General features: G+C 35.1%; 1 protein-coding gene across 21 annotated transcripts in view; it reads left to right on the forward strand.

Annotated features, from left to right (window-relative positions):
* Positions 1 to 1,194: 1,194 nt before the first annotated feature.
* The window catches only part of ccdc120b (coiled-coil domain containing 120b), a 41,748-nt gene continuing 18,195 nt past the window's right edge, over positions 1,195 to 24,747 (forward strand). For 7 of the 21 annotated variants that reach the window (XR_015502094.1, XR_015502093.1, XR_015502092.1 and 4 more), the window contains exon 1: positions 20,426 to 20,594. The gene's annotated coding sequence lies outside the window, so the exon portion shown is untranslated. 21 annotated transcript variants of the gene reach the window in all.

Below are 24,747 nucleotides of genomic sequence, written 5' to 3' on the forward strand. Positions count from 1 at the left end.
ATCGTAACTAAAAACGTAATATATGAAAAAAAAAAAAACACTAACTTTTATTTTATGTTTAAAATGCAAATACAATTAGATCCACCTATTTGGTAAACAAAGCAAGTCTTTATATAATATATTTATCAAAGGACAGAAAATATTACTTTACAAACTATATTGTACATAAATCACATGAACATTTTTAACATTAGTCAATAATATTATTGAAATTAATTTAAAACTGATAAAATATAAATGTACACACATTTGCACCAGCAAATACATAGACTCAATGATTGGCTAAAAATCTGCAAATTTCTGTGCACAGATTCCGTGTGGGCCTGGTCATTTTTTTAAACCATATATTAAAAATATAATTCTAAAATAATACAATATAAAAACTAGACACTGTCCACTGAGGGAGGAGAATTTAAGATGAATAAATTGTGAGCTTCTAAAACAAATGTAAGCTATGTGAAAAAAGGTCCACAACTAACAGGACAAGAGACACATTTAGCCTTAAATCTGTAACCTAAATATATAGACTATGCTTTTAAAATGTATTTTGCACCTTTCTTTCCACTAATCTTAAAAGGAAAAAAAGATGAAATCAAAATAGGCCAATATGTCAAAACTGACTAGTGAACAGTACCGCCGCTCCCTATATGCTGATTGTGTAGAGGGGACCAACTCTGGAGGGGATCACCATCTTGGTTGCTCAAAAAAATCTATATTTATTTAGTGATATTAAAAAAAACTGTAAATATTGAAATATTGATATTAGTGCAAGTGTGTAGGAAGTATATGACAACGAAGTGCCGTTTGAAATTTCCATCAAAAATGAAAGTCTCCCCTGTTTATGTTAAGATATTTCATTTGAAAGACCAGGAAAAGGATTTATTCTTTGACATAAAAGTGATATTACTAAACATCCACACAGGAGCCTGATAAAAATGCTCATTTTAGAGGAAAACGGACGCATTTAGAAGTTTTTGCATCTAAGCTCTTCATATTATCAGTGTAAGTATATTGATATGATGTTGATAAAAATATATTTTTAAAAAATGTTTTATGGCGAACACAAAAATCATGTGATATATTTTTTTTACGTGTGTGTGTGTGTGTGTGTGTGTGTGTGTGTGTGTGTGTGTACTTGTGTGTGTACGTGCACGTGCACCCTGGCCCACGTATGTTTGCAGCTGCTAGCAATTTGATGCAAGTTGCAACCGGGAAAAGACAACAGGAGTCTGGAGCCGGGAAGAGGAAAAAAGTACAAGATGAATTAAGTGCACCACATTCAGGTAACATGTCCATGAATCTGGAAAACATGTTTTTGGTTGTTAAAGTAAATTAGTGAGGCTAATATATATATATATATATATATATACACACACAAAATTACAGCATTTTATTTTTTTAAAGCAGCTAACAGTTAAACCAAGAATACCGGATAGTGCTGTAAATTTCAAATCTTCTGAGGCATAATGGGATATTTAATGGGTCAAGGCATGAGGAAGAGTGATTCACGTCTGTGGTAAGTGTATTCTTTCTGTTTTATTGATTTTGTTTCCATTATATATATATATATATATATATATATATATATATATATATATATATATATATATATATATATATACACGCACACACACACACACACACAGTTGAAGGCAGAATTATTAGACCCTCTGAATTATTAGCGCCCCTGCTTATTTTTTTTCCCCAATTTCTGTTTAATGGAGGGAAGATTGTTTCAGCACATTTCTAAACATAATAGTTTTAATAACTCATCTCTAATAACTGATTATTTTATCTTTGCCATGATGACAGTAAATAATATTTGACTAGATATTTTTCAATACACTTCTATTCAGCTTAAAGTGACATTTAAAGGCTTAACTAGGTTAATTAGGTTAACAAGGCAGGTTAGGGTAATTAGGTGTAAGACGTGAGATATCACAAATATTTTCATGTCTTTGACAATTCAAATATGAGCTGAAAACACAGAGACAATCAGCTCCACATCCCAGCAGGTGGGAATGCGGGGAAAAAAACAGCTCCCCTCCATTCCTCCATTTACGTTTGAAACATTTCTCAACTCACACAGAATGGTCACTTCAAAGTCTGAATGTTCTAAATCAACTCAAGTGACTTTATCTATCATGTTTGATATCATTTGAAATCTCTCAGTGCGACTGGTACAATGGTCTCATTTCCTCAGAAATAGACATAATCAAGACAATATATAACTTCAGGTATCTTTTGAACCACTGTGAAGGGTGTGCCTTCTTCTATAAGCAGAAACTCTTCCACTGAATGCAAATGCCTTTTGTTATTCACACACCCTTTTCATTGAGGGGATTCTTGGATTTACTACTTAAGGGAAAGTTTCTAAAATGTTCGGCGCGTTTCTGCTATCCAGATCAGCCCATAATATGGAGCTCTATTATGGTTATGTATATTTTGAAGTCAGGTATGCATCTTTTAATCTTGAATTTATCTTTGATAATTTGATGTCTTGTATTGATCGTTTATGAATTGACTAAATGAATTGGCATAATACACATTTACCTGGCTAATAAATTGTTATGTTTGAACATATTTTGCTTACTCTGTAATTATTCTTTCCAGTAGATTACACTGTATCCTTGTTTCCGCATGTGTCAGGTCAGTAGACGGACTAAAATCCATTTGAGATGGAGTATTGGGCACACTAATTGTATTTTAGGGATCCGACTGACTCTTGATATTGATTCAAGTGTACTTAGGTGGAAAGGGCGTTAACTTCTGTCTAGGACGACAAGGGGTTGCACGACTAACCTAGATTGGGTACCCACCCGACCTTTGTTTGAAAGTAATGTTATTCTAAATTAAGCTCATATAGGAAACCATGGGCTTAATGAAGCCAAAATTATTATAAAGTACAGTAGTCGGTTACATTTATAATAATGGCCCTAACCTCTGATTGGAAATGATATTGTCTTTACTCAAGGGTGTACATCTAATGAGAACTAATTAAAAATACTTTAGAATGAGCAAGTATGTAAGCGGCCATCTAAAAGTAGTAGTCATCTACCTCTGTTTAGTATTCAAGACTGACAAGAGTGTGACTGTGAGGGCGGGGCGATCTCTCTGAGTGACATGAGCACCCAAATGAACAAATGTAATAGTTACGAGTGAAGACAAAAGGTTCAAACAATTATCTAAATTATATATTGATATAATCTTCTTAATGTTTTTTGATTGGAGTCAGATAAAACGAGGATAAATATATTCATATTCTTAACAACCTCATATTCAAATTGGAGTCAGATATGAGTTAAATTCAAAGTAATTCAACATTGTGCACTGGAAAGACGGAACAGGCATTGAACCTTCATCCACCAGTGGACACCTCAATTGTACCAGCTGGCCGGACCTTACATAGCCAAATTATTGTATAATGATGGTTTGTTCTGTAGACTTTCGAGCAAATATATAGCTTAAAGGGGCTAAAAAAAGGGGCTAAAAAAAGGCTATTAAAGTGTTTAAAAAATTAAAAACTGCTTTTATTCTAGCCGAAATAAAACAAATAAGACTTTGTCCAGAAAAAAAATATTATCAGACATACTGTGAAAATATTCTTGCTCTGTTTTAAACATCAATGGAAAATATTAAAAAAAGGAGAAAAAAATTCTAAGAGGGCTAATAATTCTGACTTTAACTGTATGCTGTATGTATGTGTGTGTGTGTGTGTGTGTGTGTGTGTGTGTGTGTGTGTGTGTGTGTGTGTGTATATATATATGTATATATATATATATATATATATATATATATATATATATATATATATATATATATATATATATATATTTTATATATATATATATATATATATATATATATATATATATATATATATATATATATATATATATATATATATATATATATATATATCTTAGGGGGCTCGACAATAAGGACTGCCCGATAGTATACAGAATGTTATTGACCCAATCGGGCCAGTGCTGCCTTGTCACAAAAGTTTGGCTGCGACTGTCTGTCAATTGCGTGCAAATACAATCTTTCACACATACATAGACTTTTGTTTTGGAATCTGTCTTGTTTCCCTCTTTTGAGCGGTTTGTTTGGCATATGTAAATCCAATCCAGCAATCGCGCTCGCTTCCGCGCCAAATAAATCAGTCCGAGATCACCTGAATGAGATGGTCATTGCTCGATTGAGCAGATCGGTTGTAGTGAGAAAACAATACAATGCAGTGAACTAACGACCCAGGCTATATCACATTGTATTATGATTGTGTAATAGCCATAAACACGATTATACGAAGAGAAAATGATGAGTAGGGCGAAATGTCATTCCTACCAGTAAATGTGCGTTTCATGTCTAATACAAAAGTGTAAGCATGCTGAAATATTCCCGAGAGCTGTTTATCCATTAGGAAAATTGACCGAAGTTCATTCATTCATTCATTTTCTTGTCGGCTTATTCCCTTTATTAATCCGGGGTCGCCACAGCGGAAGGAACCGCCAACTTATACAGCAAGTTTTTACACAGCGGATGCCCTTCCAGCCGCAACCCATCTCTGGGAAACATCCACACTTACATTCACACACACTCATACACTGCGGACAATTTAGCCTACCCAATTCACCTGTACCGCATGTCTTTGAACTGTGGGGGAAACCGGAGCACCCGGAGGAAACCCACGCGAAGGCAGGGAGAACATGCACACTCCACACAGAAACACCAACTGAGCTGAGGTTCGAACCAGCGACCCAGCGACCTTCTTGCTGTGAGGCGACAGCACTACCTACTGCGCCACTGCCTCGCCCATTGACCGAAGTTACCATCTGATAATTTTTCCAAACTGAATCTTATAATATGTTGTGTTAGGCCTGTTGTTTTGTTCATTTCCACACTGACAGCTCGAAAGAAAGATCAACATTGATCTGCTTCATGATCTGAAGCAGTCTCGGTTCTCTCCATCTGTCTGTCTGTATCTGTCATCTCTCCATCTGTCTGTCTGTATCTGTCATCTCTCCATCTGTCTGTCTGTATCTGTCATCTCTCCATCTGTCTGTCTGTATCTGTCATCTCTCCATCTGTCTGTCTGTATCTGTCATCTCTCCATCTTTCTGTCTGTATTTGTCATCTCTCCATCTGTCTGTATTTGTCATCTCTCCATCTGTCTGTATCTGTGATCTCTCCATCTGTCTGTATTTGTCATCTCTCCATCTGTCTGTATCTGTCATCTCTCCATCTGTCTGTATCTGTGATCTCTCCATCTGTCTGTATCTGTCATCTCTCCATCTGTCTGTATCTGTCATCTCTCCATCTGTCTGTATTTGTCATCTCTCCATCTGTCTGTATCTGTCATCTCTCCATCTGTCTGTATCTGTGATCTCTCCATCTGTCTGTATCTGACATCTCTCCATCTGTCTGTATCTGTCATCTCTCCATCTGTCTGTATCTGTCATTTCTCCATCTGTCTGTATCTGTGATCTCTCCATCTGTCTGTATCTGTCATCTCTCCATCTGTCTGTATCTGTCATCTCTCCATCTGTCTGTATCTGTCATCTCTCCATCTGTCTGTATTTGTCATCTCTCCATCTGTCTGTATCTGTGATCTCTCCATCTGTCTGTATTTGTGATCTCTCCATCTGTCTGTATCTGTCATCTCTCCATCTGTCTGTATCTGTCATCTCTCCATCTGTCTGTATTTGTCATCTCTCCATCTGTCTGTATCTGTGATCTCTCCATCTGTCTGTATCTGTCATCTCTCCATCTGTCTGTATTTGTGATCTCTCCATCTGTCTGTATCTGTCATCTCTCCATCTGTCTGTATTTGTCATCTCTCCATCTGTCTGTATCTGTGATCTCTCCATCTGTCTGTATCTGTCATCTCTCCATCTGTCTGTATCTGTCATCTCTCCATCTGTCTGTATCTGTCATCTCTCCATCTGTCTGTATTTGTCATCTCTCCATCTGTCTGTCTGCATCTGTCATCTCTCCATCTGTCTGTATCTGTCATCTCTCCATCTGTCTGTATCTGTCATCTCTCCATCTGTCTGTCTGTATCTGTCATCTCTCCATCTGTCTGTCTGTATCTGTCATCTCTCCATCTGTCTGTCTGTATCTGTCATCTCTCCATCTGTCTGTATCTGTCATCTCTCCATCTGTCTGTATCTGTCATCTCTCCATCTGTCTGTATCTGTCATCTCTCCATCTGTCTGTATCTGTCATCTCTCCATCTGTCTGTATCTGTCATCTCTCCATCTGTCTGTATCTGTCATCTCTCCATCTGTCTGTATCTGTCATCTCTCCATCTGTCTGTATTTGTCATCTCTCCATCTGTCTGTCTGTATCTGTCATCTCTCCATCTGTCTGTCTGTATCTGTCATCTCTCCATCTGTCTGTCTGTATCTGTCATCTCTCCATCTGTCTGTCTGTATCTGTCATCTCTCCATCTGTCTGTCTGTATCTGTCATCTCTCCATCTGTCTGTCTGTATCTGTCATCTCTCCATCTGTCTGTCTGTATTTGTCATCTCTCCATCTGTCTGTATTTGTCATCTCTCCATCTGTCTGTATCTGTCATCTCTCCATCTGTCTGTATCTGTCATCTCTCCATCTGTCTGTCTGTATCTGTCATCTCTCCATCTGTCTGTATCTGTCATCTCTCCATCTGTCATCTCTCCATCTGTCTGTATTTGTCATTTCTCCATCTGTCTGTATTTGTGATCTCTCCATCTGTCTGTATATGTCATCTCTCCATCTGTCTGTATTTGTGATCTCTCCATCTGTCTGTCTGTATTTGTCATCTCTCCATCTGTCTGTATTTGTCATCTCTCCATCTGTCTGTATCTGTCATCTCTCCATCTGTCTGTCTGTATCTGTCATCTCTCCATCTGTCATCTCTCCATCTGTCTGTATCTGTCATCTCTCCATCTGTCTGCATTTGTGATCTCTCCATCTGTCTGTATCTGTCATCTCTCCATCTGTCTGCATTTGTGATCTCTCCATCTGTCTGTATCTGTCATCTCTCCATCTGTCTGCATTTGTGATCTCTCCATCTGTCTGTATCTGTCATCTCTCCATCTGTCTGCATTTGTGATCTCTCCATCTGTCTGTATCTGACATCTTTCTGTCTGTTTATTGTGTTGTACTTTATCTAATATGTTTTCCTCTTTGTTTCTTGGAACTCTTATGGAGGCTCCAGTGATCAAACAGTATTTGGAGCTGATTTTTTGTACACGTCTATTAACTCACGTGTGAAAAAAATGTTAAATGTATGTTTTAAATAAACGTTTAAATAACCGTCAAGCTAACGTGAGTTTTTTTATACATATAAATAATATAAATAATCGATGATGGAATTGTTTTTAACAACACCATGTGCATTTAAATTGTTTAGAGCTAAAGGATTTAATACTTTGCAAAACAACTCTTTAAAATTTACATTTTAAATTTGCACAATTTACACAGACATTCCAGTATTTTACTGTATAAAAATACAGTAGTTGTAAAAAATACTGTAAATAACAAATATTCCCTGTAGATTTTACAGTAAGCAGCAGGGTTGTCGGCCAGTTACTGTATTTTTTACAGTAGTGGTGCTGTAATTTTATTCACAGCATTTTGCTGCAATTGAATTTACAGCATTTTTATAAACTCAGAAATGCCAACTGACCTAGCAGGGGCTCGAACCAGTGACCTTCTTGCTGTGAGGCGATCGTGCTACCCACTGCACCACCCCGACGCCATGTCCGTGTTTTATAATGTAAATATTTTATTGTTTATGTATAATCTTGAGTCTTTATATGCATATTTAAATATAAATAAATAAATAAATAAATAAATACAAGTTTAAATGCATATGTTTGTGTTTACATATGTTAGTGTGTTTTATTATAACAAGACCTCGCTAAATAATGATTGAAACACTTCAAAAAGTTATAGAATTAAAGATCTCTCGCTTAATTAAGTAGTTGCTGCAGCGTCAACATGTTAATTCTCCTGCGGTATCATGGATCAAACATGCATTACACGCATGCGCCAAAGGGGGCGCCATAACACAGTGCACCCGCACCACTGTAAGCAGCTCGCGCAAAGTTGAATTTTAAATAAAGATTATTTTCATTATACTGTTAATAAAATGCAGTTTTAAAATAACAATTATTAATAATCACAGTGAAAACTCACTGGAATGTTGCATTTGTCATGCCAATATAACCGTTAACCTCCTAAATAAAAGCAAGGCAAACCTCTGTCCAGCCTCTGTGTTCTTAGTGAGCCTCTTTAAACGGGCGACGCTGAAAGAGTTAATCAGACAAGTGGATGCGTGTTGCTCTTCCCTGTTTGCCAGTCTCCTTCCAGAGGTGTGACAGCAGCCCTTTACTCCTTATAACCAGGCTGGATGCTGAAATATGACAGAAGATGTTGTAATATGAGCGATGCAGGCAGGCTGGATGTGCTATGCATGAAGGAGAGGAAGGATGTGACTGAGGAGAGAAGAGCCGCAGATGAATATTAATTGGCATCGCAGGTCCGTGTGCATGTTTTTTTCTGAGCAAATCTTCTCTCAAACATCGCGTTTTCTCACACAGATAATCTTTTTGTAAATCATATATGACGTATCAATGTTCCTTGCTTTATGTGTGTGTGTGTGTGTGTGTGTGATATTGCAGATAACGCATGTGCTGCTTAAATGCAGGGACGCATGAGGAGAATGTCCTGTCCTGTCAGATGGCTTTTTGGTGTCGTGTTGTATTATTATACCTTGTCCTTGTAAATCATCGTTTATACTGTATAATGCGCGCCTCATTCATACAGCATGTAGTTGTGCTGATGAAGCGTAGCGCGTGACTTTTTTTGTAGGATGATGTTGCTACGCGATGGGTTAATGCAAAACAGTCACCTGTTATCCGTATGCTGAGATTGATTTAACAGTAAATGTGTCGTGTGGATATGCATGTGTTCTTTCGGATTAGTCACTCTAATCGATAATGCGATACTACATACGCTGGACCAGTTTGATTCGTTTTGGCGATTCGGCTCTTTCGAATCTTCTTTAAGGATCCGTTCAGTGACCATTACCTTAAGTTACATCGCCAGAATGTGACAAGGTGACGCTTTGGCATATTATTGGGCATTATATGCATACAGTTTCTGTAATGTTATGAAGCGTAGTAGTACGCTTACATATGTGTTTTGAGCGAGTCGTTGAACCGATTCGTAAACACTGAGTCGTTCACTATCGAAATTCGTATTACAAGCGTCGCAACAGAAATTCTAGAAGACTTAAATAAGATTGTTTTAGCAGCTTATTACACAAATGACAGTGAATCAAGTCTTAGTTTTTCTCTATTCTGTCAGCGGTTAGTCGTGTTTTTTACATAAAAATGGGTTTTATTAACATTCCACGTCATTTTAATAGTGTGTGGTAATAGCAGGCTTAAAACAATACCTGAGGATTTAGCAAAAGTGCCACAGTACCTGAAAAAAATCATGGTTTGGTGTTACATTTGGTAAAGATCTGCAGATTGGATGGCAACATCAACAGCCCGAGGTATTAAGACATTTGTGCTGCCCATTTCATTACAAACCACCAGGAGAGGGCAAATTCTTCAGCAGGATAGTGCTCATTCTCATACTTCAGCCTCCATATCAAAGATCCTGAAATCAAAGAAGGTCAAGGTGCTCCAAGATCGGCCAGCCCAGTCACCAGAAATGAACATTATTGAGCATGTCTAGGTTAATATGAATGAGGAGGCATTGAAGATGAGTCCAAAGAATCTTGAGGAATCCTGCAAGAACGCTTTCTTCACCATTCCAGATGACTTTATTAATACGTTATTTGAGTTATTGCAGAGATGTATGGATGCAGTCGTCCAAGCTTACGGGAGTCAAACACAATATTAATTCTTTTTCTACTGCAGCATGACTTTATATTCTATACTGAACATTATTTCTGTTAAGTGACATGACTTTTGTCTAAGCAAAGTCAGACCTTACTGTCCTAATTAAAAAATTAAAAATCAAAGCACGATCATATTTTGTTTTGGTGAAATAAGCGTAATCTAGAGGCCTTTGCCTTTCATATAAGCCACTGCTGATACCAAATGATAAGAGTCGTTATTGTTTACTGTTCCTAAACCTTGGATAGGCGACAGGACTTTTGTCAGGGAGTATATTTTGCATGTATATTCTTCATGGTATTTATTTAGAAGATTCCAAGATTTTCATCTCCAACATTCAAATGTGCCAAGCTGATATCATCTTTGTTTGTTTGACTTTATTATTGTTTACCTCAGTGTTATTATAGACTTTTAAATACTGCTATTGTATTTACCAATATTTTATGAATGAGATATCTGTACCTGTTATTAGCTTTTATTTAGTATCTTCAGTTATTATTTTGTTTTAACTTACTTTAACTGTTGAAAGTAAGTGGCACAAAATGCTAAAGCTGACCATAATATAGGTTTATCATGCAGCATATTAAAACAAAAACTGGATAGAGGATATAAAAAATAAACATTGAGTACAGTATAATCAGTTATTAATATTTTGCTGGTTCTCGCATGGGTGACACGGTGGCTCAGTGGTTTGCACTGTCGCCTCACAGCAAGAATGTTGCTGGTTTGAGTCCCGGCTGGGTCAGTTAGCATTTCGGTATGGAGTTAGCATGTTTTCCCAGTGTTCGCGTGCATTTTCTTCTGGTGCTCTGGTTTCCCCCAAAGTTCAAATACATGCACTATAGGTGAATTGAATAAACTAAATAGGCCAGAGTGTATGATTGTGCATGAGTGTGTATGGATGTTTTCTAGTTCTGGGTTACAGATGTAAGAGCATCTGCTGTGTAAAACATATGCTGGATAAGTTAGCAGTTCATTCCGCTGTGGCAACCCTGAATAGAAGGACTAAGCCGAAGCAAAATCTCTCTTGTATTTGATTAGTGGCCTTTCATTAATGCATTCCTCAGTAAACACGTTCTCTCACATTAAATCTAGCATACATATATTACATATGCTCTGAAAATCTCTGAAAAAACACATGAAATCAATATGTTTTAAAAAAGGTCAAAGGCGTAGTTTTGGGCTGCACATCACATTTGGCCACTGTATGTTTAGTTAGCATTAACACTGACCCACAGCTGGGCATAAAGCACTCAAATGCCAAGTTTTGTGGAGGTGTAGCATCATGTATGTCATTTTGCTTTTGATTTACAACACTAATTTCACCCAGCCCACATCATAAAGGCTAATTTGTATGGCAATCTTCAGATTTGCCTATTGATTTAAATGAGACATCAGATTGCGCCTCTCATGGCACATAATGATCTGCGCATCTGTAATTGAAGCTCTTCACTCACGTCTCATAGTATTCGCTCCGAGCCGTGGATGAAGAGTGTGGTTTCAAGTGTCTAGACTCTGAGTCACTCTGCTTTGCAAAGCGCGGATTTCGTGCTCCGTCTGACACTGTCAAGAATGTATTTTCAGCAGATCTCTCCTGTTTGGAGCTCCTCCGTCTCCAGGGTACGACAGCAATAAAGAGTTCAAACTGAGTCGATTGTGTCTTGATGTTGTAGCCATGTGTGCACAAGCAAACACAAAAGACTCATACTGGGAATACAAGGGGAACATCTCTTTTTGTTGTATTTTAGCTTGAAGGCTGTGATTTGAAGTATTTTTGATGGTTAGGAAGTGATTTTTGTAACTACACCTGGTGTTATGATGTGTTTTGGTCAACTGGAACAGAAGTAGATGAGGGAGACACATTACTGTTTACACCTAGCATTTAAATCTGTCTTATTTTGTTCACTTTCTGACACTTTTCTTGTGAGAGGCTTTGAGTGCGTCTGTGCGAAAAGATTTTATATTTTATTTTCATCGCTAAAGTAAAAAAAATCTTTGTGATTTACTCTTAAAGGGCACGTATTTACCCCTTTTTCAAGATTTAAGTTGAGTCTTTTCTGTCTCCAGAATGTGTCTAAAGTTTTAGTTCAAATCACCCATCAGATTTATTAAACTTTTCAGAAGTTTGGAGTTTTCTGCTCTAAACACACTGTAGCTGTTATTGTTGGCTGTGCCTTTAACTCTAGTTCTCCCTGCCCACTGTTCCCACATCAGAGTGTGCCTCAGTCTCTGCCTGAGTTCGATAAACAGCACAGTGACAGACATGAAGGAAACAGATCTCACGTAACGTTTGCGAGAAATACTACAGTAAGAACTTTCCCAATGATTATTTGATGTATTTGTTGTGGAGTTAATTTAAGCCTTTCTGCAATGATGAGTCACACACAATGTTGTTACAAAGTTCACGCGCACACACACACACACAGCGTGCGAATTTAACTTTTCACTGTTTTTGCACAGCAAATGTAACAGCATACACGTTAATATCCACTGTTGGATGGATATCCTTTATGTTAATGTACAAAATAAACCTGATTTAAACGTCCACAAAAAAAAAAGAGTTGAGATTCTTCAAACAAACATTTATTAGCAGGGATTAATTGTCCAACTACAGAATAACAATGTGCACTAGCTAAAGAAAATTAATACATTTTGATTTCACATAAACCTTCATTCATTCATTCTTTTTCCTTTGGCTTAGTCTCTTCACTAGAGGTCGCAACAGCGGAATGAACCTCCAACTTATTCCAGCATTTGCTTTACACAGCGGATCCCCTTCCAACCACAACCCAGTACTAGGAAACCCCCCCCACACACACACACACACACGCACACACACACACACACACAATTTAAAATAAAAATTAAATGAGCAGTGAAATTCTGTTATAAATTATCCACCATCATGTTGTTACAAAGCCCAGAGACCTTTGTTCATCTTCAGATCACAAATGAAAATAGTTTAAATCAGATAGCTCTCACATCTTCAATAGACAGCAACAGTCCAGAGAAGTCCAGAAAAGGTCAAAACATTCCATGTGACTTCAACTGTAATCATAAGATCCATGAACACTTTTGTGCGGCAAAAAAACTGTAAATATGATTTTCAGCCTATATATTCTCTCCTGTTTTTTTTTTTTTTTTTGCCAAACAGAAATGTTCTTGGAGCTTTTAATATTAATTTGTTATCTGAAGATGAACAAAACTCTCAGGGCATTGGAATGACATGGGAGTGAGTAATCAATAACAGAATTGTAATTTTTAGCTAAATTAACATGTTAAATATGCTTTAAAATCTACGTAATGCAGGTAAAATATATTGTTTATTTCATTTCTTTCTGGTGAGTCATTGTAGCATGTATGTTATTGTCTACAAACTGAATTTGTTGAACAAATATTTCAGAACATCATAACTACAAAATCATCACATGACAATTAACACATCTTTAGGACGAAATGTGCACAGAAGCATAAGGTTCTTTTACAAAGTCACATCGCCACCTGCAGGTATGGCTGGCATGCATAATACTGCATTTTTAGCTATTTATGTGGATCAAAAAATTTTTTATATAGTTGACATCAATTTACCAATAATATCATAGTTGTGTTTCCTATTTATGAAACAATAACCCCAGCTGACATTCATCATATTAACAATTTAATAATGTTTTAGTTTACCTCTGTTTCATTCATTACAGTATTAAATACAAAGAATCACAAGACATATACTGTTCCAATCTATCGGCAGAAAAAAATTTAGTTCACATTTTCTTTCTATCTGAATTAAACAGTACAGTTATATATTATTGCATCAAGAACAATATAAACACATAAAACACCAATAATTTTCTTTTATTATAATAAAGATAAAATAACATAGATAAAAGTAACACGCATTACTGCAATATGGAAATATATATAAATACAACAAAAAAAAAAGATAATTTTAAAAATAATTAATTAATTAAAAAACATAAACATGCATATTTTCTCTGTGCACTCCATTCATAACCAGGCTAATATTTTTTTATTCATTCATTTTTAAAATGTGAGGGAAAGGGTCGTCAAATAGTGTCACATTTGTTCGGTATTACCCCAAACTTTATACCTAATCTTTTCTATTTGGAACAATTGAATTATTTTTAAATATCTTCTTACACACTTCACACATCAAAAGACGTCACACAGGTTTAGAGCAACATGAGTTTTATGTCAGGATGATGACAGACTATTTCAAGTCATGACCACAAATTACAGTGCAGGGTGTGAGTATTAGTGTCCAAACAAAAGTCTTTCTGTTTTCTGTCCAGCTACGATTCTGTCTGACCCCAAGACAGGGTCTTAGGTGGCAAAACAAAGTCCACACCCCAGCAAGGCTGTGAAACGGACATGTTTTCACAGAGGGATTTACCACAGTGTTGCCAAGCTGTGGTCAGCTTTGTTGCTGACTGTCTGTTTTGTCTTTGTTTATCCAGTAGTAAAGAAAACAGAGAGGAAAGAATTCCGTCTTTGGGTGGACAAGAAAGAGGAGTTAGAGGCAATTACTCGGGCAGAAACAACACAAATTTAAGCCTCCATTCCACTGTTGTAGGAGGGATTTGTAGTGCTCTGATGTTTTGCAGTGCAGTGCTGCTCACTTCATGAACAAACTCAATCAGTTTTTATTTAGAAAAGTCTGTAGATTGAGAAACTACACTGTAAAAAGGGTGGGTTCCACATGAAGGAATTAAGTTAAAGGTCCCGTGAAATGAAAATAAAGTTTTTTTAGATGTTAGTATCAGTATTGTTGGTTTTTATCCTATGATGTGACTATTGTGGACACACGTTTCAATATCAATGCTAAAATGATATATTGTGCAACCCTAACTCAAACAGTATAATTCATAAATCCAGAGAATTTTTATGTGGTCTCCTGTGGTCTCATTTATTTCTATAGATGTACAGTTGAAACCAAAAGTTTACATACACTCCAAAAACATAGCCATTTAAAAAAATGAAATCATACTAAATATTTACTATTTTAGGTCCGTTAGGATTACCTAAATGATTTACATTTGCTAAATTACAGAATATCAAGATATTTTTTTTTGAGAATTTTTTATTAATTTATAGACAATCAGAAGTTTACATACATTTCCTTTTTTTTTTTTTTAGCTTTGCTTTTTAAATTGTATAACTTTGGTCAAATGTTTTGGGTATCCTTCCAGAAGCTTTTCACAATAGTTTGAAGGAATTTTGGCCCATTCTTCTTGACAAAATTGGTGTAAGATTTGTAAGTTAGATTTGTTGGTCTTGCTCGCACAAGCTTTTTCAACTCTGCCCACAAATTTTCTATAGGATTGAGATCAGGGCTTTGTGATGGCCGCTCCAAAACATTAACTCTGTTGTCATTAAAGCACATTTTAACTAATTTGGCAGCATGCTTAGGGTCCTGGTCTGTTTGAAAGACCCATTTGTGGCCAAGTTTTAATTTCCCGGCTGATGTCTTGAGATGTTGCTTCAGTATTTCTACATAATGTTCTATTTTTATGATGACATCTAAACTGTGAAGTAGACCAGTCTCTCCTGCAGCAAAACAGCCCCACTACATGATGCTGCCGCCCCATACTTCACAGTTGGGGTGGTGTTCCTAGGCTTGTAAGCTTTCCCGTTTGTCCTCCAAATGTAGCATTGGTCATTATGGCCAAACTGATGTTCAATCTTAGTTCCATCAGACCACAGGACATGTCTCCAAAAATTATTATTTTTGACAGTAATTTAGCTAATTGATTCTGGCTTGTTTATTTTCCCATGTTGTCACACAAGGAAGCAGTTTGTTTGAGGTTTTCCTTAAATACTATTCTACAGTTGTGCCTCCAATTAACTCAAATGTTGTCAATTAGCCAATCAGAAACTTCCAAAACCTTCACACAATCATCTAAGTTTTTCAGAGGCATAATAATCTTATTGTATGTAAACTTCACTTTCAGGAAAAGGTATAACATTTTCTCAAAAAATATCTCTCTCATCATTCTGCTATTAAGTATAACAGAAACAAATGTGATAATCCTAATTTACCTAAAAGAGAAAAAGTTTAGTCTCATTAACATCTGACTTATCTTTTAAATGGTTATGTGCCTTTTTATACAGTGCATGTAAACTTCTGGTTTCAACTGTATATATATATATATATATATATATATATATATATATATATATATATATATATATATATATATATATATATATATATATATATATATATATATATATATATGCTTCTTCTTCAGATATTTACCACAGACAGTTGTTGTAAAACAACATGAGGTGCTTTCTCATGTGGAAACCAAAGGTAGATATTTTGGAAAAACAATAATGTTTCAATGAAAGTCAGTTAGAGTCAATATTGTTTTTAGCTCCACAGTCTTTGATTATTTTCTTTCCACAGAAAAAAAGTACTACAAGGTGCTCTTTTATGAACGTTCGCTTTAAGAACAAGAAATAAGATTTGGATAAATAGATGAAATCTGCATATTTTAAGTATTAGCATGCTGCATTATTTTTTTAAATACTTGAGCTCTTTGTCTGGGATTTCATCAGAAAAAATGAATCTTGATTTCAAAGATAAATTCTGTCAGTGTTGTTATTGTTAGTTGTGGTTTGGACTAATATTATTGTTTCAAATTTAGAAACTAGGACTGGTCCTTGAGAGAGAATGTTCCTAGTTTTAATTGCTTTGTTATTAATGTATTTCTTGTATCATCACATTTACTGAATGTAATTCACAAGGCTGCAAGTATGAAGAGCAGAATATCTGATTACAGCATACCCATAAAGATCTTAAAGAGTGCAGGGCTTGATCTTGTAGCTGTTAAAACCTCATAGTGGTTGTTTTCTGACCCTTGTAACCTGACCTGCGGAGATCAAAGCGCGGGACAGCAGAGGTTTGCAGGACAGCAGCTGTAAAGAGGGAGAATCACTGCTGGTCACACCATATTTCATTGTACTCCACAAACAGTCTTTGATTTTTAGTTTTGCTCTCCATTAAGGGTCTTTCAGATTAGTTTTGACAACTTTGCTCACAATCTATTGTTATAGGGTTGCTGATCAATCTTAAAGGAATACAAAATGCTGCATCTTTAATGTTTATGCTCATTACACTGAAAAACTAATGATTCGCTGGATTTTACTAAAGGTAAGTTGCAAACTAAGGTGGTTGCAAACAGTTTATATGGGCTAAAATGAAACAAATTAAGCTGAACATAACTAAATTTGTTTGTTTGAATTCAGCCCATATAAATTGTTTGCAAACACTTACCTTAATTTTTTAGGTTAAATCCAATGAATCATTCATTCTGTGTATTAAAATTATTTTATTAATTTAACCTGCCTTAAACTGTAGTTATTGATAATTATAATCAAGTTGCTTTTGAGACTCTCAACATAAATGTGTCCTCAATTATGCCTTTTACTTATAAAATGCTAGTCACCATATGGTGCTATGTCACCATAAATAGTATAAAATATCTAAAAATATCTATGGGGCGACAAATTAGTTCTGACTGAGGAAGGTTGAATGTGCTGGTCAGTTTATTATTTGCCTAATAAATGACAATAGGCTTGTTTTTAATTTAAAACTTTAACAGATTCCTATTTTTTCTATTGATATATGATGTAATATATTTGTATTTAAAATATAAGTATTGTTTTTATATTTCTTTAGTCTAAATCTTTGGGAAATGTTATTGGTACATCAAAACATGTGGTGACATGATGATGACCATCTGACAAGCTAATCCAGCAAAAAATAGAGCTGAAAATGCAGTTTTTAAACCTCATAATTAAATAGAAAATGAGCCAAATTGTTATTAAGAAAAAAGAACCACCTTTTTCACCAGGCTGGCTAAGGCCTTGGTAAATATTAAAATAAGGAAACAGCATAATAATAATAATAATAATTTTAAACAATAAAAAATATTATAATTGTAAACAAGTTTTCCAGTACTGGGTTGTGGCTGGAAGAGCATCCGCTGTATAAAACATAAGCTAAAATAATTGGTGGTTTATTTCGCTGTGGCAACCCCTAATATGTAAAGTAGTAAGTTAAAGGAGAATGAATGAATTAATGAATAAATGAATGAATGAATGGATGGATGGACAGTAAGCAACTAAATTTTATCAGAAGTGTGAGAAATAAAGAAATAAAGCAAGAAATGAGCGCAGATATCCAAGATAAAATTGGATGTGAGATATCCAAATGCAGAATTGAGCAAAAAAAAACAAAACTCATTTCCACTTTACAAACCTGCGTTTATTAGTTTTTTTTCTGAATTGCAAGTAAAAAGTCAGATTTGTGGGATCAGAAATCTACAGCATGAGCAAAAAAGCAACAGTTCTGAGGAAACAGTCACTATTTTGACATTTAAGCTTAAGATTGCTAGATCTTAACTATGAATAATGATAAATTATGAATTTAGATTTGTTTATATTTGACAGTTTTAAAAAATCATGGTTGAAAATTAACCATAATTAACCATAATTGATAATTAATAATTATAATAATTATACTATACTTGCTTTTTAAAAATCTCTCTCAATATAATTATGACAACAAAAACAGAAATACACATAATTATTATTATAACAACATGTATAAAATAAGCTTTCATATCATGGGCCATCAGATAATTCTCAAATCATTTTGTTGATGTCCTAGAAATCCTCTTCATTATCTGTTGTATTTTGAACTCCAAAGTGATGCAATGGCCAGAAAAAAAAGGAAAGCGTGAAGGAGCGTAATCTCCAAGCAGTAATCCTCCAATGCTTTATATGGCAGAGTCCTATTGGTGTGCTAAAACAGGGCAGTGCAAATGAGAGACAGGTCATGACAAGTCCTTGGAATTGCCTTTGTCTGCTTTGAGAAAGCACTTTGCCCCCAAGCGCTAATCTCAGCCCCTCTAATTTCTACAATAAGGTCTCATGCTCACAAATAGCATCAGATCCCACTGCTATAGCAATTCACCATGCTGTCATGTGGAGGAAAAGTGTGTCATAAATTTCCAGGTGGCATGTTCCCAGCCAGTTCATGTTATTCTGGTCATTTCATTTACTATGAGAGCGCTTATGCATAAGGAAAGGTAACTATATTACAAGGTGGACATTTTGCATGAATTCAGCTATTTTCCTTGCCAGAATTTTAGTCTATAAATAAGAATTGCAGATAGCAGATGGAGGTGTGGAAAACCTTGCACATAGTAACAAGTGTTCAAGGTGTTACTTTAGACAACTTGTGAGCTCATTTTATGTTCCCTGTTTTCTTTGTGTGACTATTTAGTAACGTTTTCACTTGAATTTACACAGACTGAGACAAAATAATTACTTAAATTGTCACAGTTGCTCTCCCAAAGCACAGAGGAAAGTTAAGAAGAATGCTGGATGCCGAGGTCAGTAACTTGCTAAGTAAACACCGCTGACACTTAACGTTTGTTTGACCACATGACTGTTGACGTAAAGAAGTAGCTCATATAAAACAAGGCAAGTTCTCATTTAAACTCTACACTTTTTATTTATTTTAAAATATATTTTACTGAAATAATGTAGCTGAATTTTTTCTTTACTATACAGTAAAGATATTAGTTGGAAAATCTTGATCCTTGGTGATTCATAAAATGTAAATCAAGTGCTACCATCACTTTGATTGAGAGTCAAAAACATAACAGACGTACATGGGTGAAACAAAATAAAAGGCTCCTGATGATTCACTGAAACCTTTTATAAAGACAATGACTGGTTTGTGGAAAAAAATGAACATTATTAGCATCATTAGTCAACTACCTTTAACTATTTGTCTATAATATGTCTTAGAACAATCAATATATTTAGTGAACTACATTAATGATACCGTCATGGTGATTTTTATTAATTGTGAGACTTACCATCTGTATTAATGCATTATTTCATTCATTTATCTATTTATTTAATGTTTAATCCATTACACGTCTTCAGAAATAAAAGGTATTCAGTGTTGTGCAGAAGAAAGAAATACAATTTTAGAAACAAGATTTCTGTAACTTAAATCATGAGTGGATTTTAATTTTTGCGTGTACTGTCCCTTTAAATATACTCTGAGGACCCACAACTCTTACTTTAGCAGACACTCAACACGTGTTGAATAAACTCCTTCTCATTTAAGAGATAAAAGAAGTCGTTTACCATAAACTCTCAAGTATTGCACTTAGAGTAAATCATTCTTGTCTGCGTCGTTTAAGTTAGAAACCATATGGTTGTTACGGACGCCACAGGCTCACCTGTCCGCTTTGCAGCCGAAACCATTAGAATAACCTACTGTTATAACTTGGATTTTTATCGCCAAATAGGTTATTTTTATATACAGTTGAATAATTGTTTGGATAGATAAAACAATACTATCATATATAACAATTTCATTTCTGTTAACTGTTGTGGCATTTATGAGTGGCACACCCCCGTCAACGCGTGTAGATGGTTTCGTCCTTATTGCTTGGAGGGCTTGTAGAAATTACTGCTTGAGAGAGTTGCAACGTCTGCAGTAGAACACACGGTAAACTTTTGACGTCGTACATAAAAATAACTTAAACACCAACGTGTTAATATATTCGGACATGCAGTGAATTAAGCACCTAGTTTTTCCTTTGTCGTTTTTCTGGATATCTTCTCGGCGACTTAATTTGCTCAAGGTAGGTCCTTTAAACTGCTCACTGAAGCGAAAAGTTTCTCCTTTAGCTCAAGCGAATCATACTTAAAAACTTGACTCAGTGATAAATATATTTTTTTCTTTCGTTGTACTTATGTTTGTTGTTCAGTAGATTGTGAGTGATAACAGTCTGTAAAATAAAAATCTCAGTGATGTGTAGCAGCTCACACATCACATTACATTAACTTTTACAAGTGTACATTGATTTTGTACGTTATTTATTGAGAGTTTTTTGTTTGAGAGATCTGATGTAATTATGATAAGATTATGATTAGATATTCATATGCATTAACCACAGCTGTGTATACAGTCTCACCTGCCTGCCACAGCTGTCATTAACATGTCAGTTCACACACTGTTTTATTGTATAGTGGTTAACAGTCAGATCAGCCTTTTAAATAGAAAATGAAGTTGACAGGTTTGTTGACATATTTTGTCGTATTTTTTTGTTTGTTAATAAATTACTTAATTAGCTATCCAAACCTGTACATATACACAGTTGAAGTCAGAATTATTAGCCCCCCCTTTGAATTAAAAAAAAAAAATATTTCCCAAATGATGTTTAACAGAGCAAGGAAATTTTCACAGTATGTCTGATAATATTTTTTTCTTCTGGAGAAAGTCTTTTTTGTTTTGTTTTGGCTAGAATAAAAGCAGCTTTTTATTTTTTAAGAACCATTTTAAGGTCAAAACTATTAGCCCCTTGGAGCAATATCTTTTTCGATATTCCACAGAACAAACCATCCTTATACAATAACTTGCCTAATTACCCTAACCTGCCTAGTTAATCTAATCAACCTAGTTGAGGCCTTAAATGTAATTTTAAGCTGAATATCTTGAAAATATATCTAGTCAAATATTATGTACTGTCATCATGGTAAAGATCATATAAATCAGTTTTAAAAATGAGTTATTAAAACTATTATATTTAGAAATGTGTTTAAAAAATCCGCTCTTCGTTAAACAGAAATTGGGGGAAAAAATTACCAGGAAGGGGGGTAATAATCCTCATTTTAAATGTATAGAAAGAGATCGATTGGTAGATATTTACAGTCATGTTTTGTCCTCCATGGCAATGAAAATTCATTGAGTTTTACAATAGTAGCATTAAGGATGGCTATTGATATGCTGTTAGGGTCATTTAACCATTTAAGACTTTCTGCTGATTTTGCATCAAGAATTGTAATGGGTATTTTTCACAAAAGTAACAATGTCGTAAAAATTGGACAATAAAATCTTTATTAAAATCAAAGATTAAAGATGATGTCCCCTTTTGTTGTCCACATAAAATTAAATGTACGAAAGAGACTATGTACAAAGAAAACCATAAATGCAAGTGTCTAATGTAAAAAAGGTATATTCCTGAAGTGTTCAGCATAAAATGTATGGATACTTATTCTCACCTGTGTTCATTGAAATATCGAAAATAATACAGGATCATTTACAATTTCATCACATTTCAAATGATTTAGAATGTGTAATAGATGACCTGGTAAAGCAGCCAAGGTAGAATGCTTGAAAATGACAATTAATTAGGCGGCTCAGTGGTTAGTTGTCTCACAGCAAGAAGGTCACTGATTCAAGTACGACTTGGGTCAGTTGGCATTTCAGTGTGGAGATTGCATGTTCTCCCTGTGTTTGCATAGGTTACCTATAGGTGCTCCGGTTTCCCCCCCAGTCTAAACACATGTGGTATAGGTGAATTTAGAAAAGTAAATTGAGCGTAATATATGTATATAAATGAGTGTGTGGATGTTTCCAAGTACTGGGTTGCAGCTGTAAGGGCATCCACTGTGTTAAACATATGCTGGATAAGTTGGCGTTTCATTCCGCTGTGGCGACCCCTAATGAATAAAGGGACTAAGCAGAAGGAAAAATGAATGAATGAATGAATATTTAAAAAATAGGATGATTGCACATAGTCGAGTTTTTTTTCTTTAATGTGTAATTTTATTTTGTGTACCATTATATTGTGATAGACAGTGCCATCCAGTAGAAGTGTTGATTCTCTGTCTCCCACTTTATCTCATCCACATGTTTTGTCCTGGGACATCGGGTGCTGCTTTGTCATCAAATTCCCATAAATCCCTTGTTTATCTCTCTCTCTCTCTCTCTCTCTCTCTCTCTCTCTCTCTCTCTCTTTCTCTTTCTCTCTCTCTCTCTCTCTCTCTCTCTCTCTCTCTCTCTCTCTCTCGTTGTTCTCTTTGAGTCAGGGTTTGATCTCAGAGCATTTACCCTCTCGTCATGCTTTCTGTCAGCTCTCTAAAAGAGTCGAGATGTGTGATATCTGTTAACATGCATGTGTTCACCAGATGTGCTCATAGTATTTTTAAGGATCTTATTTGTTCTATTGCACATACTGTATAAGTGATTATGACAGCTATTTGTTTTGAATAGTTTGCTCTGTGTTTACACCCTTATGCTTACACTTGCTTTTCATTGTTGTTTACTACGCACATGGTGGTTTTATGTCTTGTTTTGTTGAGTGCATTCCCAGCCACCCATTGTACCACATGACCTACGCCACTTCCTCACAAACAAAAATGCATTCAGCTTGTTCTGGCTATGTCCTGCCAGCAGGATTTATATCCCAAGTATGGTTCAGGAACAAATAGCTTTGTGACATTTGATATTTAAAGCTTTATTTGTGGTATTGTGAGTACTAATGTGCAAGTTTTTTTTATTTTTCAGGCTAATAAAGGCACTGACCCTGAATAAAAATAATAAAAATATTGTGAAAATTTATTTCAAATGTATATTCCTGGAAATATAAATTAAGGGTTTTGTTATGACATTAAATTAAGCAGAATTATTTCAATTTTCACAAATTTCATTTGTGATTTAGCATAGCCTACTCAATATGATGTAACATGAATACACATTTCAATGTGGTCATGTCATTGGCCCATAAACATTTCCTGCTTGTTATTAAACTATTTTATAACTGTAACAAGAGGAAATTCAATCATAACGTAATGTTAAAACAGCTATCATAACATTATTTGTCAACATGTGGCTCTTTTGGATTGTACACTGAAATACCTTGGGGAAGTTGGGGCCATTGTTTTTGTTTACGTCCCTCAAAATGGTCTATACAGTTAAGGTCAGAATTATTAGCCCTCCTGAATTATTTGCCCCCCCTGTATATTTTTATACACAATATAGTTTTAATAACTTATTTCTAACAACTGATTTCTTTTATCTTTGCCATGATGGCAGTACATAATATTTTATTAGATATTTTTCAAAATTTTAGTATTTAGCTTAAAGGGCAATTTAAAAGGTTTAGCTAGGTTATTTGGACAAGTTAGAGTAATTAGGCAAGTCATTGTATAATGATGGTTTGTTCTGTGCGAGGGGTCTGGATGCAGACCTGGTGCAGTGCAATCTGGGCTGCATCCAATGCTTTTTAATGGGCTCACCTAACCCCACCCCTAACCCTACCCATCACAGTGACGTCACTCGCTCAATTTGAGTTCATTGTGTCTGACATTGCATCGCTGAGTGATGCAATTTCAGCTTACATCATAAAGGCTGCATCCAGATACTATTGTGTTCTGTAGATTATTGAAAAAAATATAAATTGCTCAAGGCTGATAATAATATTGACCTTAAAATGGCTTTGAAAACATTAAAAACTGTTTTTCTTCTAGCCAAAATAAAACAAATGAAACTTTCTCCAGAAGTGGAAATATTATAGGAAATACTTTAAAAAAATTTCCTTGCTCTGTTATTTATTGTTTAGGAAATATTAAAAAAAAGAAAAAAAGTCACAGAAAGATGGCTGTACTGTAATGTTATTTTTACACAAATTTTGGCACGCCTGTTAGTAAACACACTGTTTAGAAATGATGTTTGTTTGCCTGTTATTGAAGAAATATTAATGATATCTTAATATTTTTTTCTTTTTACCAAAATGTTAAAAGATATTATTACCTTTACCTTTAGCCTTAGCAGATGCTTTCATCTAAAGTAACGTACAGTGAGTTGGGGTGAAGGGATTCATCATAAAGACACAGTAATCGCAAGTGCTAATACTAAGCTTCTTATTTTGTCAGAAGAATACAAGCCAGAGTAGGTGAGGATTAATAGAAACTTTATTTTTCTTTTGAAATTAAGTGCTCAGAAAATATGAT

The sequence above is a fragment of the Danio rerio genome, chromosome 11, assembly GCF_052040795.2.
Source record: "Danio rerio strain M-AB ecotype USA chromosome 11, GRCz13ab, whole genome shotgun sequence".
Taxonomy (NCBI): domain Eukaryota; kingdom Metazoa; phylum Chordata; class Actinopteri; order Cypriniformes; family Danionidae; genus Danio; species Danio rerio.